General features: G+C 36.0%; 1 long non-coding RNA gene across 1 annotated transcript; it reads right to left on the reverse strand.

The window, feature by feature from the left end:
• Positions 1–7,859: 7,859 nt before the first annotated feature.
• Positions 7,860–20,368, reverse strand: LOC113328674. Its single transcript, XR_003349522.1, has 17 exons — positions 20,164–20,368; positions 19,638–19,840; positions 17,603–19,450; positions 16,806–16,890; positions 15,731–15,770; positions 15,501–15,594; positions 14,891–15,074; positions 14,684–14,789; positions 14,523–14,606; positions 10,658–10,795; positions 10,368–10,525; positions 10,148–10,285; positions 9,747–9,818; positions 9,291–9,488; positions 8,849–9,039; positions 8,679–8,716; positions 7,860–8,074 (listed from the first exon to the last, which is right to left on the reverse strand). It is a non-coding gene; the product is annotated as an uncharacterized LOC113328674 (long non-coding RNA).
• Positions 20,369–21,088: the final 720 nt, after the last annotated feature.

Consider the following 21,088-nt stretch of genomic DNA (forward strand, 5'->3'; position numbering starts at 1 on the left):
GCAAAATTAAGTAAGAAAAATATTTATTCTTGAAAACAATGAAAATACAGAATATGGGATAAAATGTAGAATTAATGCGCAAAAGATGAGTTAAATGCCAACAAAAAGGGATAAATATATACATTATTTGGCACCCATAACTGGTGATATTGAACTGTTGCTCAAGCAAAACAAAGACCGGGGATTTCCTGGGATGCTGGGTAGTCTAGATTGCATGCATTGGAAATGGGATAAATGTCCGTCGGCAGAATCTGGGGCTTACGCCGCGTATAAAGGGAGCGAAAGTATCGTGTTGGAGGCAGTGGTGTCGTATGACCTATGGTTTTGGCATGCTTTTTTTGGTATGCCCGGTTCTAAAAACGATATTAATGTTATGAACCGTTCATATGTTTTTCGAAGTCTTGTAACAGGAAAAGCACCGCCGGTGAGCTATGAGGTGAACGGACATTCATATGATATGCCGTATTATCTAGGTGATGGAATATACCCAGAGATTCCTACTATTATTATGGCCATTAAACATCCGGTTGGTAGGAAAAAAGAAATATTTTCATCGATGCAAGAGGGTGCAAGAAAAGATGTTGAACGGGGATTTGGTGTACTTCAACAACAATTTGGAATCATCAAACAACCTGCAAGAATGTGGAATCCAGATGTGCTTGCCTATATCATGAAAACTTGTATTATCTTACATAATATGATAGTCGAGGATGAGCGTCTACCCGGTGACTGGCCACATGTTTATGAACAATGTAGCAACGCAGCACCGGTTAATATATTAAGAGGCAATAGTGACGAGTTTTCCCAAATTAGAGCTCAGCAACGCCGACGTGCAATGCGTAACAAAGATGCACATATTCGCTTGCGTGATGACTTGATCGAATATATATGGGCAGAATATGGGAATTAAAAATTGTCGTTTGTCATTTCCTTTCTATTATCTCTTTGTATGTAAACATCCTCAAGTTTTAATTAAGGTCGTATGTTTCAAAAAAGTAGAAATTTAATTCAAATCAACGGAAGTAAATTTAAAATCCAAAAATTACATAATAATAATGCTAATTGTTCAGATAATAAGAAATTTAAAACATAATAATACTAATAATACTACTAATCACTAAATAGGAGAAATAATTAAGGTTTGAACTATTCCGCCTTTGTGTTAAGATTGGTTTCTTTTATTCCGAACTATGTCCGCCCTGCGAAGTCGGAAGTACTCTTGTTGTACAGGTTCCATTTTTTCAAGATCCAACATAATGATGCGAAATTCTTCGTCTTCAGCTTGCTTGGCTATTTTTGCCGCATGTTCAGCTTGTTTTGCTGCAAACTCTGCTGCTCTTTGTTCCATCTTGAATCTTGATTGTGCTTGGTAATGAGTATTGAAATTTTGTTGTTCTTTAATAATTATTCCCATCAATTCCTCTTGGTGATTGGATTTCTCTCTCCCTGTTTTCTTCAATCTTTTTGCTGCTTTTTTCCCCCATCTTACGAAGATATGTGTTCTCTATGTCTCCCCCATCTGTGTCGTTACCGGTCTCTCCTTGAGTTGTTGTTTGCGGTCCTTCATCATCTTCCTCGTTATTCTCATAAGTGTCCAAATCATGCGTCGTATCGTATACAAAAGTCGATCGTCGATTATATTTTATATTTTCTAACACAACTGGGTAGCACTCTTCGTGCTTAAATTTTTTCCCATCGTTGCATTCCTTGAACCTCTTGTTAACTTCTTCAAGCTGTTAATGTTTTTAAAAACACTTAAGTACATGGGCGCTTATTAAATATTAGAAATAATTGTTCGAAAAATCAAGAATGCTTACCTTCTTTTCAGGACCCCATCCAGTATGATATTCACCTTCAACTTCTGCCTCTTTTGCCGAAAATAACGCCACATCTTTACTTATTCCCTGATATCGTTTTTGCCAAGAACTCCAAGACCGCTCTGGATTATTAGGTAAATGAAGTTCAATATCATCCTTGATACGAGTCCACAACGTCGCCTCTGATTGATCAGTTCCAACACCAGAATCTTGAGATATAGATAAATGAATTTTACACATTGTTACATCTTCGATTGTCGTAAAATTTGGACCCCGTGCTACTCTTGGTGCCATTGTAAGCGAATCCGTGAAAATTTTCCAACTGATTTGAAAGCAGAAACAATATTTCTTCTTATTGGTGTGGATAGTTTGAAGTATTTAGTCGTGGGAAAATGTCACAGGATCTCATGTGTATATATAGGTGTTTCTTCAGAAATTTTCAACGTTCCGAAATGTCTTCCACACTTTCCAACGTTCCATTTTCTTCAACGTTCGAATTACCAACGGTATAAAAAAATTTCAAAATCAATTTTGTCTAAGTATTTTTTTTTTTTTAAAACTCAAGCTTGGGGCGTTAACTATATAAACGCCTGGAGTGGGGCGTTAACTATATCAACGCCGGGATGGGGCGTTAACTATATAAACGCCTGGCGTGGGGCGTTAATTATATCAACGCCTGTCTGGGGCGTTAACTATATAAACGCCTGGCGTGGGGCGTTAAGTATATCAACGCCTGTCTGGGGCGTTAACTATATAAACGCCTGGCGTGGGGCGTTAAGTATATCAACGCCTGTCTGAGGCGTTAACTATATAAACCCCTGGCATGGGGCGTTAACTATATATACGCCTGGCGTGGGGCGTTAAGAATATCAACGCCGGGCTGGGGCGTTTGTATAATCTTCGTCTGAATGGGGCGTTAATTTTATGAACGCCTGACGTGGGGCGTAAACTTTAGCAACGTCCCAACGGGCGAACATTTTATCAACGCCTGAACCGGGCGTAACTTATATACGCGCCTCTTTATGGGGCGGTGACTTTACGTACGTTTCACAACAGGCGTAGATTATATACATGCCCGATGCCAAACGGTGATTATACCTCCGCTCCACTATATATAGTTTTGGTCTTGGTCCCAGACCAAATATGGTCTGGAATTTGGTTTTGGTCCAGATTTTAGTCTTTACTCCGTCCCGTTGCGTCTCGTCCCTGGACCATAATTATAGGTTTGCTCGTCCACTGCAGTTGCTCTAAGATCCCTAAACGAAATGGGATAGAGATGTTGGGTGCAATAATTAAAATAAGCAAAAAAATTCTTTATAATGGAATTGATCGATTGACGAAACGAACGAGCTTCTCATATCTCCACAACAGCAACAAGGCAAAACTTTGGAAAAACAGAGTGAGTCACGTGTTCAACACGTTGCCCTTAAGACATTAGCGCCCGGCTACACTCAAGAGTGATGCTATACCCCTCACAGGACGGATATCTCCATGATAAAACACCCTACTACACCTACTACTAGCATATGTAGTAGATGCTCAACTTGAGCTTGGCAACTCCGAAAAAACCGTTAAGGAAAATCGCGAAGTCTTAAGAAACGCTATAAAATATTTTCCCTTAGGGGTCCCTCTAAAATATAGAGCAACCCCTTTCCCATAGATTTTACAAAAATAGTGAATTTCTTTATATAATGGAGTAAAACAATTTAAGAAGTGGAAACTCCACAATGTGGAACTAATAAGTTTATATAGTTTCTTAAAACTACTAAAAATTGGAAACTCCACAATGTGAGACTAAAAAGTTTCATTCACAAAAGAAAACAAATTATAATTTTTTATTACAATTTTAAAAAATTATTTTTTATTAATCGTTTTCCAACAATCCCCACATGAATGAAAACTCAATAAAACATGAAAACACAGATAGATCTTGGTAAATCATCATCCCACCCTCACGATCCAAACAGACTGATCGTGCAAGTGTTGAAATCATACTAGTCATTTCGACGTCCTCTCCCTCACACAAAAGTGTGTTGACCCCAGAGTCATACTATGGATTGCATAAATCATAATAATATTGAGAGCTTTCATCTGTAGTTCTCACATGGTGAGACTATAGGTATCTTTCACCAAAGTGAAAAAGCATGAACTAGTGAATCCTTAGTGACCTTTAGGTCCTAAGTTCCAGTAATACCAAAACCATTAAAACGAAAATCACATAAAAAGCGCAGGAAATACCATTTTAGGCAGAGGTGTCCATGAGGTCTTGAACCTTTGCTTAGTGAGATATTACCGGAATTACTTGCTAGAGACAGTGAACTATGTCTTGAACTGCTAGCATTTGATGTAATTCGCGATAACAACCACGGGTGATATCTCCAAGATTGCTGCCAAGCTCGTGCCGTTTTGTCCAATTTGGCCCTGGACATATCCTGTTTCTCAGAATGCTCTAGAGAATCAAAGCTCATATTCTCATAGGAAGCGGCCCACTTCCTCATTCAGATAGGTGAGTTTCCATAAAGAGTGTTACTGCTACACCCCACTTCAATCTTAAATTGAAACTATAGAACTCATTAAGACTTCTTAAAAAGTCATCATTCACATGCAGTCACACTATCACGTCTACACCATAGGGAAGGGACAGAGAATAAAATTCTCTGATAGTTTTTACCTTTACCCACCACAAATTAGTTGTCTCATTCGAAACCTTGATATTGGGATCTCCAGTCAGCAAGGTTGAGTATCCTTCATGGCAAGTTTAATTTATGAGCTTAATCCCCATCCTCTTCGATGTGTTTCTAACAATCTCTTTGGATGAACCTTTCGTCAAAGGTTGCGCGATATTCTCCTTGGACTTTATCCAATCAATGGAAATAACGCCAATTGAGATTAGTTATTTTTAGCTTTAGCTATTATAGCTTGGCTAACACAGTATATAGATATAGCTGGCACAGGCCTATGCCATAGAAGAATGTCTTCTAAAAAGCATCTTAGGCACTCAGCCCCCTCTCGTGCTTTATCTATCGCAATACTCTCAGATTCCATAATGAATTGAGAAATATATGTATGTTTGGAAATCTTCCAAAACAAACCTTCCTGCTAGAGTGAAAACATATCCACTCGTATACTTAAGACTCCTCTGAGTTAACTATGCAGTTTGCATCACAAAGTCTCTCAAGGACAGCAAGATACCTTTCATAAACCAAACAAAAAGTAATAGAGTATTTTAGGTACCGTAATACTCTACTAAGTGCATCCCAATGCTCTTGATCTGGACAACAAGTATATCTACTTAACTTACTCACACTACAGGCAATGTCTGGACACTTACAGTTCATTAAATTCATCAGACATCCTATAACTCTTGAGTATTCAAGTTAACATACTCCACTATCCTTAATTTTCTTGAGTCTACAAGAATAATCGTACGGAGTACAAGCAGGCTTACAATCACACTGATTGTATCTCTTAAGCACAAAATTCAACATAATGAGAACGACTAAGACTATAAATGCTAGATTATCTTCTAATCCTCATCCCTAAGATTACATCAACATGGCCTAAGTCTTTCAAGTCAACGTTCTCATTCAGCGCATGTTTTTTTTTAGTGGAATTAATCACATCTAAGTTTGTATCAAGTATAAGCATATCATCAACATACAAGCATACAATCACACAGGCATCCTTAACAAGTTACTTGTAAATATACTTGTCATATTCATTAACTTAAATCCACTGTACATTATCACATGATCAAATTTTCCATGTCACTGTTTACGTGCTTATTTTATAAACCATGCAAAATTTTGTTCAACTTACAAACTTTGTCATCATAACCTTTCACTACAAAGTCCTCAGGTTGGTCTATGTAAATTTCTTTATCTAATTCACGATTTTAGAAAAGTTATCTTAACATCCATCTTATGTATCTCTAATTTGTTTATGACATCAATAACAATTAGCATCTCAACGTAAGTAAATATCGTCACATGTGAATAAGAATCAAGGAAATATACACCTTCTTTTAGTTTATATGCTTGGAACATGAAAACTTCATTCAATGTGAGAATATTACAGATATGAGCTTCTGCTCGACCTTTTCCTTTTATGCAACCTCTATTGCAGATGAGTTACTCAAAAAGAGTTTCTCGACATCCCCTATCCTCTGATAGGAGGTGAACAGGTCTCTGTTTCAACAAACATTCTTGGTGGCTCCAGAGTCCACCTTCTGGTCTCTCACATTGGTTGTTAAAATAACTTCCGACATCATGTCAATGAACTCGTTATAATTTGTTTCAACTAAATTAGCATTAACTTTCTACTTATTAAGGTTTTATGTTGTCTACACTTTACTACCGTATGGCCCGGAATTTTACAAACATAACAATCACCCTTAATTAAAGTAACGCCGGATTCAGTTTTACGAAACATACCTTTCTTATGAATACTACGGTTAGAGTTGTGTTTGATATTCCCTCCTTTGTCAGCTTTGGAAGACTTGTGTTCATCCACATGCGCCTGGTATCCATGTTCCTTTTCAATTTCATGTCACAATCTTCGTTTATACTCTGACCACGGACACGGTAATTTCCCAATCACCTAATACACCACATCTCACAAACCTTAGTTCCAAAACGGAAGATAAAATATGAGTTTTGAAGATAATATCTAGACTTACAAACTTCGTTTGAACCACCATATCAAAAAACTCATGATTACCCCATAAAAATACTTTAGTTAACAACAAAAGTTTGCCCGTCAGAATTTTTCAGGAACATTTGTCTGTTTTGTAAAATATCAAAAAAATACTTTTACAACTCCAAAAATTCTGAAATTTTACGTGGGTAACTATCAGGATATCTACTACGTTGTGTCAAAAGGGTTCATCGAAATTCCTTCTAGGTTAAGAGATAATCTCGAAAATCTACAGATGACCAAAAAATTGTTTTTGTTTTTCACTCCACAATTAACATCCATGATTCACAAACCAACCATTTTCGATTATTACAAACTATAATGTCTTAAGATTGTTGGGTGCAATAATTAAAATAAAGAAAAAATCAAATAAGCAAAAGTTATTGATACTTATCTCCTTTATAATGAAATTGATCGATTGACGAAACGAATGAGTTTCTCATATCTCCACAACAGCAACAAGGCAAAAATTTGGAAAACAGAGTGAGTCACGTGTTCAACACGTTGCCCTTAAGACATTAGCGCCCGGCTACACTCAAGAGTGATGCTATAGCCCCCACAGGACAGATATCTCCAGGATAAAACACCCTACTACACCTACTACTAGCATATGTTGTAGATGCTCAACTTGAGCTTGGAAACTCCGAAAAAACCGTTAAGCACTACGGGAAAAAACATCATTGACGACACAAGATAAGAGTTGCAGTACCCCTACGACAACTCCATTCCATGCATTGTGGAACGGGGGTATTGTAGAAAGTCCAAGTTTTTCTACAATGGATGACAAGTGTTGTAAAGGGTGATGTGATTCATGGTTCGACAATAGTTTGTCAATGTTGTGATTCTCTTTCGATTTTTTTTGATAACCTAACACAACTCTTGCTTGTATTGTAGAACAATCGTGGACAACATAAGTAGTATATCGTAGAAACATATACAACAACAATTACCAGTATTATGAATAATATTTGCACAACACTTGTATGAATTGTCGAACTATCTTGGACAGCACCTGGTTATGTCGTAAAGACATTTTTCACAACCTTTGGTATGTGTAGTTGAAATATGGAATACAACTCTTATTAGAAGTTGTGTGCATAAAACTATTTTGAAAAAAAAAAATTATAGCTGAAACCGAATTGCATGAATTTCCGAAAGTATTTCACATTCACATTAACATGCCAGTGTAGCACATTTACATTCATTCAAGTTAACCTACCACTCCAATTGCATTACCTAGCTAACTTCAAATCACCTTGTATGAAAGTGTGTTGCGCAACGAAAGAAAATAAAATGATAGATTCTTTGAACATGACTAAAAATATCATATAAATCGTACGTGCGCAAATTTATTCCATAGATGGAACAACTAGGTGCTGATTAAAGTACAAAAGAGTAACTATTCATTCATATACAACCAGCTATTGAAAACTGATGCTGAAGATGGTTGGTTGGACTCGAGACTCATGGCAAGAGATTTTCTTCAACTTGGTCCACATTCTCCAGTTTACAGTTGCTTCTGTATGTTACAAGTTGTTGCTTTATTGAAAGCAATTGTCACCCTACAATTCAAAGTTTAAACCACATATGAGAGACTGAAAAATCAGACTGAAGTTTCTGCAAGCATTAAGTTTTTCATCAAAGACATCCTAGGTTCCCACATATTTGCATTTGTTAGGCTTTCAGATCAGTGATACTAGGTTGTTGCAACTGTATTTACAGTTTTTTGCTATGTGGGAATGCTCACATAGCAAGAGTCAAGTAAACACACTAAGAAAATAATTAGGCAGATGTGAATTCCATGCAACAGCTTGAACCTGAAACAAGATGAAGTAATAACAAAAATGGAAAAACTACATATTGATAGAGCGGGCTGCCACGGACTTCCACTTTGGAATTGTAAGCTACATTATGGTCCTAATAGTTAAGAAAATTGGATGTTCATTTCGTAGCAGCGATTGTTGATTTGTTTTTGTTCTCATGACAAAATTTCCATGGGATCTTATAAAGTCAAAGGATGGCCGAAAATTTTCCATGGGATGTTATTGCTGATGTGATTAGTTGGAGTGGTAATTATTATGGCATATGCAATATAAGCAATAAGAAACTCAATCCTCAGTCCAGTTTCAATAACTTCAAAATTAATTAGGGAAGAATGAAAAATACCTAGAGAATCTTGGAGCAAGTGAGTGAGCTTTGAATTCCTGCACAAATTGGGAATATTCAAAAATCAGAATGTTAGTTTGGCATTAAGTAGAAAATTATAATCATATCAAACAAGCAAAATTAACAATATTAAATTTGTATCTTCATCAGATATCCTCATAAAAGATGACCTGAAAGGAATATGTGGGATTTTGGTCGCCAGCGCTGCTATCACACCTCCCAGTGCAGATAAGGATCTGTTAATAATTTGAGTTTCTTTCAGCGGATCTCCTTAAACGTCTGGCTTGGCTAATCTCTCACTTCCAGCAAGGTCATGAAGCCATAACTTGCTTCTTGTGTATTCTCCATTCATCAATCAATGCTGCATCATATACCACGATTGAATTTCTAGTAAAACAGCAGTTAAAATTTCACAACAACAAATAAAAAGGCCATATAGGTTTCTTACACAATTTGGTATCAGAAAATCATTAACTATAACTTTATCTATCTGTGTGGTTTGTTTCTCATGTCAATAAGAGAAGAAAAGGGGTACCATTTGGATCAGCTGTTGTGCTCTTTGCTCGCAAAGATGTCACCAACTTTAAGATTCACAAACAAAAGGATGCTAACCGTCACTATAAATCCAAAGAACATCAACGCCTTTAGCAGTCTGAAAATCTGTGCTGAACTTTCTCCTACCCAGTGACACTATCTGATTTGCGTAGCCCGGGAAGCAGAAAAGCATATACAGAATCAGCACTCATAGAGGAAATTAATAAGTTGTTGAGAATCAGCACTCTGTAAGCAGTTAACGCGGAGCACATCTAGCTTGTCAAAGCAAGAAGAGCATAATAAAACATCAGATCCAATAGCTTATACTCAAAGGATGACAAGGGACAATTTATCGCTAAGGTTGGATGGAATAGGTCCATCGAAATTGTTGAACCCGGGTCCAAATTCTTTAATTGCTATAGGGATTGGTTCCAGAGAGTGAGTTGTTGCGCAGTGGGAAAAGCTCAGTTAACATCCTTGCACAAGTGGGTTAATATAACTAAAGAAACTAGGCTAGTGCTCACAGATGCTTACATCAACTTCGTGTACAAAAGATTACAAATTTCAGGAGCCAGTGTTCCATCCAGAGAAAGATCCTTCAAAGCTCTGCAAGTAGAAGAAATTTCACATCGTTAATTCATATTCTCTCCACAAATCCAACAAACTTTTCTCTCTCACAAGGTTCAAGCTCGATAAGATAAAGGTTGAAGCCCTATATGATTTTTCCCACAAACCATTGAATTTCCAACCTCCCACCAATACTACTACTTTTCAGTTCCAGGACTGAGATCTATGTCGTCAAGGGCAAATAAACTGACACGAGCAATTTACACTCCGCAAATCATGACAACAACAAATTTAAATTTACACAATAAAACAACCAATATATCATGAACAGCAACAAAAACCCTAAATCAAAAGACAAAACCACTTACAAGACTAGTGGCATCGATGTCGTGTACAGAAACTCCAATTCCTACAGCAGATTTACTAATAACAGCACACTCCTTCAAAGTGTCGTATATTCCTTCAATATTGTCCTCTATCATGCACACATGGAAGCCTCTACTCAACTACAAATTCCAACAAAACCTCAATTAGTCAGAAAATTAATCCTAATATCAAAATAACAAACAAAGAAAAAACATAACATACTTGAGGCCTTGGTGTCCTTGCATTGAAAAGAGTAGGAAAAGCATGGGCAAACCAACGCCGTGACATAAGAAGATATATTTGGAACAGGATCAATATTGTCTTTGTGGATTCCAACAGCAACCTCAGGAGAAGAAATCTCCAACCAGCTTGGTGGTGTTCTGTATCAACCCAGATCAAACAGTCAATACCTTCTCACACCCAAAACACCCCTCCAACATTAAAATCATACCAACACATCAGAAATACAACAGATTTGCAAATTGAAGCTACTTTTTATTGTCAGTATATACCTGAATGAGTGATTTTCTCTCTACTTCCATGTGTTAAAAGATAACGCCATTTTGCCTGTACTTAATTACAGGTTGTACATCTAAGCTGCAATCCTCAGAGAGTCCTTTCGAAAGTTAGACTTTAAGCCTTCCTCCGTCCTGATGTAAAGGAAATAAGAATCAAGTCAGATTCAAAATAGAGAGCTTAGAAGACAGAAGAAATCTAAAATAGACCGCAATTAGACCTCAAATGGCTAAAAAGGAAGACCATTCAAAACAAAATTAGAAGGAACTAAGAGTTACAAAACAAAATTGGGAACTAGGGTTCCTGAGAAACTAAAAAAAACACAAAAATCAATAACATAACTTGGAGATTGAAAATAATTTACCGCATAATTTAAGTTAAGATAATCGTTACGACGCTTACAGCTATAGATAGTTAAGGCACCCATGGTGACAAATCTTCAGAAATTCGTGTTCGAATCTTCAATATGAACAAAACCCATCTTTAATTTCTCCATTTCTAACTCAATTAACGATTCACTAAGAAAACCCTAGTTCTCGATTCATAACAGGACTCAATCTTCTTCTTCATAATTAGCAGAAACACCAACTCCTTCTTCTTTTATACATCCTCACGATTTAAATTTCCCCAAGCCATACCTCAATTTCACCTCTCGATTTTCAACTGAAGAAGAGCAGACAAGAAGAGCGAAAAATAAGAAAGAAGAAGAGAGAATAAAAAGAGAAAATGAGTTTCAAAGAAGCCATTGCAATTTGAAAGAACCGATCTACAACTTCCGTAAGTTTTTTTACATAAGAGAGTGATCGAGAAATAGATTCTGTGGTGAGTTAGGGTTTTCTTTTGCAAGGGAGGCGGAAGATAAGGTTAGAGACGAAGATAAGAGAGGAAAATGAAGAAACTGTGAGAAATTTTCTTTTGATCTTCTATATACCTATCTTTAAACGGCCAAGATTTGATTTAAATATGGTCATACGGATTAGGGATATCTTTGGACGGTGGATATTTGATTTGAGACTGTCATACGGATCAAGGAAAGTGTGTTTTCTTTGTGTGTTTCTTTGTGCTTTCTCTATGTGCTTTCGGATTGAATTTCGACTAGTCACATAAGTCGTGAAGTAATTTCGACTATCCATACATGTCATGAAGTAGCTTTAGTTCACACCGGAAGACTCGGGTTCTCAGGATACACCATTGAAATCGATAAATATGAAGCTCTTTGTGTGTTTTTTTGTTCTTTTTTTGTGATTTCGATTTGTGCTTTTGTGCTTTATTTTTTTGCTTTCGGTTTATTTTAACTAGGGTTAGCAAGATACATCATCGAAATTGATAAATATAAAGCTCAGTGTCGACTCGAACTTCAAATGTGGCATAATGGCATACAAACTATGAATCGGGAAGCTCCAGGAGGGTTCTGACTTCAAGCTTAACATAATACATCATCGAAATTCATAAATATGAATCTCAATGTCGATTCGAAATTAGGTATAACGACAAATAAAGTATGAATCATGAAGCTCCAAGAGGGTTCTGACTTCAAACTTGGCATGATACATCATCGAAATCGATAATAAATATAAATCTCAGAGTCGATTTAAACTTAAAATATGGTATAACGACATAGAAACTATGAATCATGAAGCTCCGGGAGAGTTCTGACTTCAAACGTAGCATGATATATCATCGAAATCGATAAATATGAAGCTCAAAGTCGATTCGAACTTCAAATATGGTATAACGACATAGAAAATATGAACCAAGAAGCTCTGGGAGGGTTCTGACTTCAAACTTAGCATGATACATCATCGAAATAGATAATATGAATCTCAATGTCGATTCGAACTTCAAATTCGGTATAACGACAAACAAACTATGAATCATGAAGCTTCAGGAGGGTTCTAACTTCAAACTTGGCATGATACATCATCGAAATCGATAAACATGAATCTCAGAGTCGATACGAACTTCAAATATGGTATAACGACATAGAAAATATGAACCAAGAAGCTCTGGGAGGGTTCTGACTTCAAACTTAGCATGATACATCATCGAAATCGATAAATATGAATCTCAATGTCGATTCGAACTTCAAATTTGGTATAACGACAAACAAACTATGAATCATGAAGCTTCAGGAGGGTTCTAACTTCAAACTTGGCATGATACATCATCGAAATCGATAAATATGAATCTCAGAGTCGATTCGAACTTCAAATATGGTATAACGACATAGAAACTATGAATCATGAAGCTCTGGGAGAGTTCTGACTTCAAACTTAGCATGATACATCATCGAATCGATAAATTTGAAGCTCAATGTCGGTTTGAACTTCCTAAGAACGATAAATTCATTCATCTACAGCTAAGATTCCATCGGAATATTCTCCGAAACCTTAAACACACCACAAATTTGTTAACTTCGACATTGAACCTGGCTACGAGCTCAAAATCTGGCCGCGAGTAGACTACAATAAGTCGGAAACTGCGTAAGAACGATGAATCCACCCATCTACAAGTAAGATTTCATCGGAATATTCTCCGAAACCTTAAACACACTACAAATTAGACACTGAACCAGGCTCTGAGCTCGATAGTTGGTCGCGAGTGGACTATTATAAGTCGAAAACTTTATAGGAACGATGAATTCACCAATCTACAGATAAGATTCCATCAGAATATTCCATTTACAGGTAAGATTCCTTCGAGATATTCTACGAAACATTAAAAAAATCATATTTCTGCATATTGTATGCGTACCCGGATCCAAGATCGAAACCTGGCCGTCGAATCCCCCAAACCTCATTTTTTCCCACATTCTATATTTTAACTTCAACAACACTTATAAGTGTTGTTATACGTTTCTATTAAAAAAAAAAAAAAAACTAAACTTGTGAACTGTAAGGATGGTTGATGAGCTAGACATCCATGCATTAGGTTCATGTTCGAATCTCCCCTCTAACGTATTTTTCATTATCATATTTTTGTGTTCTTCAACAACACTTGTGAGAATTGTGATAGGCTAAGTCACTACACTTATGAAACAAAGTTGTTATACCTAAATGTCGTCACAACAGTTTTGCTAAAGGAGTTGTCGTTTGTTTTCTTAGCGCAATCCCTTATTCCTAAGAGTTGGTAGTGATGATATACGACAACTCTTCCTTTGAAACCAGTTGTAAAACATAGGACTTTCTACGATGTATAGCGAAGTGTTGTAAATCTCCAGTTGTAGATGTATATTTTTCCCGTAGTGAAGGAAAATCGCGAACTCTTAAGAAACGCTATAAAATATTTTCCCATAGGGGTCCCTCTAAAATATAGAGCAACCCTTTCCCATAGATTTTACAAAAGTAGTGAATTTCTTTATATAATGGAATAAAACAATTTAAGAAGTGGAAACTCCACAATGTGGGACTAATAAGTTTATATAGTTTCTTAAAACTACTAAAAATTGGAAACTCTACAATGTGGGACTAAAAAGTTTCATTCACAAAAGAAAACAATAAATTATAATTTTTTATTAAAATATTAAAAAATTATTTTTTTATTAATCGTTTTCCAACAAGAGATAGTTATTTTTCTATAGTCGACTACATGATAAGTATCCCTGACATAACTCAAGGTTCTAGTTTGGATAGAGGTGACTGTAGGAATAAAGATGGACCATATGTAAGATCTGGTACTAAAGATGATGTAGCAATTACCAATTGGATAGAGATACTAATATGGAACATTTTTTTTGTGTTTGTTTGAAAGATTTCAAAATACGACAAACAGTTGATTTGTCTCTATAACCTACTTGGCTTATAATTTTATCCTACCAACCTATATTAGGTAGGTTGTTTATGAAATTATTTATTTAGTTACCTTGTTCTCATTGTTTGTAGGAATAATCGTCTGCTTCTCCAATGCCTCGCGTTCTCGACGCCTCCTTTGGGCCAAAGTCCGGTTCTGTATATATATAAAACGAAAGTGTTCATGTAGAAAATTCCAGACACATGTACAGAAGAAAATATGTGTATTCGTACATTGAAGACGTTCTCTTCTGTGGATGTTGAACGCCAATACAACACCAATTGCACCGCTCTGTTCTTGTTCCATTCGTTCCCGGTTACGCCTTCCCAGTTGATGTCTCTGTTTTGAATATATGTATATTAGACAAAATTTTGTTAGATAAGTATGTCAATCTTAAAATTGTAAATGCATTATTATAACTATCGGCCACATCTGCTTACAGTCGGTGTAGTTGCCATCCTTTGAGGATCAATTCTATCTGTCAAAATCCATCCTTTGCGTCAGTGTACCGCTTTTGAAATCATTCTCGCTTCTCTAGTGTGTTTTGGTTATTTGTTTTTCACCTGCTTTAGCTTCCTGTGTTAGAAACCAATCGCATATCCCCTTGACGTTTTTTTTTTTGATCTGTGATCACAAACAATGTTATATGTTTAGTCCTACTATTGGATTTTGATTCTGAAAAAAGTAAACCACAACATTAAATAAGGTGATTGAGTGGTCTTCAGAAGCATAACGTCTAGCTTTCTCTAAATAAGGCATAGTAACGGGTCCGATGTATTGTGAAATCCATTTAGATTCAATGTTACTTTTTTTTCCTTCATATTATTAAAATATATCACATTGTCTAGGATATGACCCGTGCCGTGATGTTCAAAGGAACAGACTAAAAACACTGATGGAAGTTATACCTCAGGAAAAGTCAAAAAACAAAATCAAATTCAATTAAGGTTCTTAGCGAAAAAAAATAATTAAGGTTAAACATAGAGCTAGTCGCACTTAACAACCTTACTTGAGTCGGTGGATCTCAGAGTTCAAACCCAGATTTCATACCTGCAAAGACGGACCCTTGACAATGCTCAGATTGGTTTTTCCTGCTTAGCATAAAAAGTAGACACATTGCAGAAAAATGCCCTCTTAATGTCCCCTGCAATATTTTAGATTGCTTTAACGTTAGTTCTTAGTAAGAACGTATGCATCATTTTTCTAAATCTCTTTTAAATTGATTGACGATCACAAAAATAAGGGTAGAGCCTTTTGGCATCAACATCTATGGCACTTACCATTACTCAATGTTATAATCCCAAAAGCAGCTTTCAACGCCTACAAACAGAGAAGAAGACATTGTTATATAAGAAATATCAGTTTACTTGTCCATGGAAATAAAACTTAAGATCGGATTTGAAGTTATAATTCCTCAAGAAAAAAAAAACAATCAAATTTAAATGCGGCGGTCAAGCATCGATCAAGAAACACTTAACAACCTTGCTAAAGGTGGTGGATCTCAGAGTTAAGTTGTAGTGCCCCCTAAGCTAGCAGCTGACTAATCCAAGAGGTTAACTAAATAAAGAGGCACTAAGAATCTAAATCAATTACTTAAACATTTAATTAAGGAATCTGCTATAAAACTTAACCTAAAACTAACCCCGCTCAGAAATATATATACAAGATCTTCTCTCAAATGATACATATACAATAATCATTTGGTTTACAAATAGAATACACAACATAATAACATATCAGATTATAACCAACTAAAGAAGTCAACTTCTTGGAGCTTTCACTGTGCAACTCTGGTCTGTCTCTGAAACTGAAAGTGGGAATAATTAACATTTAACTTCTAAGTAATCATAGGCAAGATTTGGAAAACAATACATGTTTTCGGAAACATTAAACAATGACCAACTCACTAAAGTAAACAAACATGTGTATGGATAAACTCCTTCGTCAAACAATGTATATATTTAGTGTCGACCACTTCCTTACACACCCTATTAGCATATATGGTGTCGACCAATTACTTACACACCTATTAAGCATAAAAACAGAATTCATGTAGATACAAATGAAGGAGCATATCCTATACACCTATCAATTTCCTAATAGGTGTCGACCAATTCCTTACAAACCTATTAGGCATACAAATGAAAATTCTTATTTCCCATAAGATTCTTAATGACAAACAAAACATTACAAGTCCTTTCCAAATCGTGGAAAGATTCACAGAATCAACAGAATTATCATAATGCATTTTAAACAAAGCACGGAATGCACGAACAAACAATGCATGAGTTTGTTAAGCATAAACTTTTGTAAAAACAACAATAATGGTAACAAAAGAGTCAAATGTATTCCCACCTCTTTTGATGACAAGCCACGCCTACCTCGAGATCCACGATCCACTGGTTCATCCTTTGAATCGATCGTTGTTAATATAGACTAACTGTTAATCACACAAGAAACCTAAGTATCTAGCCAAAATGGCTCATACAAGGATCATAACATATACCCATATAATTCTCTAGTTTTAAACTAAGTGAATCTAATGGTTCTAAGCCCATTATGGTGTCTCATTCTCTATCTTTAACATAACTAACAGTTTACTATTATAATTAGATTGATTCTATAGTCCATAGCTAAGTCTTATGAATATCTACAACTTTGTAAAAGAAACCAAAGTCTAATTCAGACCATAAGTGGTACAAAATATCAAACTAAGTAAGCTAACTCTAAGCCCAAGTCCACTAACTCAGCCCAATAATCAAAGGCCCAGTCCATCTGAGACTACTAACGGTCACTAACGGTCAAAATGACGGTCAACGTCTAAGTCCAGGTAGAAGTCAAAGTCAGGTCTAGTCAAACGGTGCAACTCGGTCAAGACTCACTGAGTCAATATTGGTCAGGTCTGGTTAATGAGTTAACTCAACTCAGTCAGATAGACCGAGTCAGAAGCACTAAACCGAGTCAGCTAAGCTGAATGCAAGCTTAATCCAGGCAACAGTCTCACTAGGTTACAGTTTCATCTTAACTCCAAGGCACACACCCATTTCTATACTATTACATTTCTAACAGACTACACTATAATTTTTCGTCACAACAACATATTATTCTAAGTAAGCTTTAAATCTATTTACAATTACAAAATCTTAGATTACCTACAATTGTAGTCACAAGCTTTTAAGCAACCACCAACTGCAACTCTACTCATCACCCAAACCAACTGCAACTCTACTCATCACCCAAACCAACTACAGCCACTTGTAGGTCTAACTCATAACTCAAAACAACCAGTTAAGCACTAACACAATAACTTGAATCCAATTTCAATTCAGAAATCTGAAATCCACAGTTGCAACTATCCACCATAACATACACCTTCACAGGGAATTACTCACTTCATTTCTATCACAAACCCCATTACCAAATTACTACTTCCGTACTTCCAATGGCTACAGATGTAGCTTCACATCATCTGTAGTTGAATCTCCTAAATTTACATCTGATTCTGTCCATCAGAGACTTAACAATAATACCATCTCCTCTTCTTCCCCATAATTCACCTCAACAATCATCACTACCAAACTCAATTACAAAATTTCATAAGCACAATCTTCACAGTTGCAACAACATTCATCTAACCTACTTAAAGTCACAGCCATAGAAACTTTGCTATAACAACATCATTATCAATTACACTGCCAGTATACCACATCAATTTACTAATCCTGCAACCTTCATTCTCTGTGTAATACCTAACATACATCTAATTCAATCACACACAGAACCTCCATTAGCTCAACTAAACTCATCCAATCCCAATTCTTATTCAATAACAACTCATAAACTCAAAGAACATATCGTTTTCAGTTCATAGAATCAAGAGTTTACCTTATATCAAATTCCTGCCAAAACCCATCTTCAATCACTCCACTGGAGCATCAATTTCGTCTTTAACATCTTCCCTGAGTTATTCTTACAAACCCTAATTCTTCAATTGTTCATGAAAAACTCTGAGATATCCAATTAACTTCACCCTGTTCCTCAATCGACTAAACCCAGTCCGTAAATCTTCTTATTCATCACTAATCGAACTTCCAGTTCATCTTGAGAAACCCTAACTCATTGATTCATCTTCAAATCAACTTCAGAGCAGCTTCAATACAACATTTCATCCACAACCCTCGTGTTCTTCCATCTTTATCAACTCAACATCATCAGCAGTTACACCCAATCCAAAACTCAGAAACCCTAATTCAATTCTCTGTGAGTTACTATTTCAATCTCCAACTATCCTCTTTGAAAATTACCGCTTCATCTCCATCAGTAACACCTTGTACTTAAACTTCTCTCCCTCATCAATCAATCATCTCAACAGCATCAATCGCCATTAACAGAAACTCGAGCAGAGGAGAAGAAAAGAAACGGAGGAGAGAAGAAGATAGAAGAAGAAGAAGGAATGAGCTTATCTGCTCGATCCGGTCTTGGTGATAAGGCCAAGTGGCCAACTACAAAAGATAAAGGAACCCTGCCAGATTATATGGGAAGCCAGGTCGATCTAAAACAAAAATTACTATTTTACCCTTCATACTTATCCAAAAATATCTTCTTCGTCCGGTATCCGATTGGCACATTCGAGTAGTTCATTCCGCAACTTTTCAGGATCTATCCAACGGTACTAGTTTCGTATCTAGATTGTTGTTAGATTAATTCATATTCATTAACATTCGTGTTAAATTAATCAAGTAATTAGCGGCTAAGACATTTCTTAACTAGTATAAAAGCGTTGACGAGCTCGAGGGTCTTTACATAAGTCCCTTGATCACTGCAGATTTCAGCATCTTCAAATTCACTTAGAAATAGTGCAAAGAGGTTGGAACAGATTAGCTCCCCTTCATATATTTCTATATTGTATCTCGAACTCTTCGAATTTGTTTCGCAGAAACGTGGGGATGCTTGACTTCAATCATGAAAGATTCGTGTTGTTATTTAACTTATCTTCATCCCTGCCAAACAAAAACAAAAAATGAGAGTGTGCTCAAGGGTAACAACAGGTGGCCTTGTTTGCACATGATATTTGTGAACAACTCCTTTACAAATACTAATTGAAATCTAAAGCATCTATGAAACAAAAACTACAGATTTAATTCTCGGACAATGAAAAATGCAGATAACAAACTGTTAGACTTGTACCTTACCCCAGAACTCTTTACTTAGCCTTTTTCTCAAACACTTCAAGGGCATAATTGCACTTCCTATGTTGAAAAAGCTCTTTAATCAAACTACAAACAATTTGTAGATTACAACGATAACTCCTTGATCAAATTACCAAACTTGGTTGATTAAGATCATAACCTCTTTATAATTTCATCTTAAAAAACACAACCCACCATGACCTAATAGAACAGAACTACATAGGTTTAGCCAAATTCATCTTCGAATGCAAAGAAATTGAATTCAATAGAAGATTGAAGTATCAATCACTGTGAAGTAATTTTCTAGGATTTCTCAAATTAAGCATAAACCCACTGAGTAGCAAAATCAATATCCATATGTTTAAGTGCATCTGATTTGATGTATTCATGTAATGAAAAAAAAAACAAAGAATGAGGGAAACATTTGAGCATCAGAGCTTAAAATTTGATAAAATGGTGAAAACACTAAAAAATCATAAATTAAGAACTGGAAATAAAATTCTGAATGCTCATGCGAAACTTACCTTATCAACGGGAGTATTCTGATTTAATCTGAGATATCACTGGGAGAGGTGGGAAGATCCTAATCGCCGGTTAAATTAATGGATGTAAGTCCCGTGACTCATCAAACACTAACACTACTGTTGTATATAAGCATTGATATTATAAATTAACGTCTGTCTAGCCTGTTGAATCCGACCATCAATTTAAGGCGAGGGATATTTTGGAACGTGAGAGACAAGACAAACAACGATGTTTCCTAATACAACTCGGTTTCTTAAAAACGACGATCAGATCAAATACGGGAGTTAGCTGATTAACATAGACTCGGTGTATATGCACGCTATATATAAGAGGTCTTCTCATGTTTACAGCAAAAGCATAGCTTTGCGTTTTAACATAGACTTTTCTTCTTCGCCGTGTTTGTGTTTTTGTTTTCTATTCCTTCTTGATTCTATGATGTAGTTCCCTAAATTTGATTGTACTGATTTTGGTTGGTTGAACTTTTCAGTTTTTTTTCTAGGTCAGAACCAGAAAGATGTGCAGCCTTTTAGGGTTGTTGCAATTGGATCGATGCAGCGAAGCAATTAGGTATGAAAATTTATTAGTTTCTTTTTAATTTAGGGTTCGAGGTATAAACCGATGCATCCTTTTAGAGTTTTACCTTTTAGGGTTTTTATGAATCTATTCTGTCAGTATAGATGAACATCAATACCTAACTGGATTTTTCCTATTATATCTTGGGTCGATCGCTTTGATTTCGATTACAGGTTTTTGGTTGGTACGAAATTAGTGTTTTGATTTACTTCTGTGAACCGGTTCTTGCTATTCTCAGCACTTCGGTCGATGCTTTTGTTTTGATTACATGTCTCTAAAATTGTCGATTAGCTTGATTTCTATGATCAAACATCTCAAGAATTAGCAAAAAATCACTAATCAGATAACCAA

The sequence above is a fragment of the Papaver somniferum genome, unplaced genomic scaffold (genome assembly GCF_003573695.1).
Source record: "Papaver somniferum cultivar HN1 unplaced genomic scaffold, ASM357369v1 unplaced-scaffold_114, whole genome shotgun sequence".
In the NCBI taxonomy this organism is placed as follows: domain Eukaryota; kingdom Viridiplantae; phylum Streptophyta; class Magnoliopsida; order Ranunculales; family Papaveraceae; genus Papaver; species Papaver somniferum.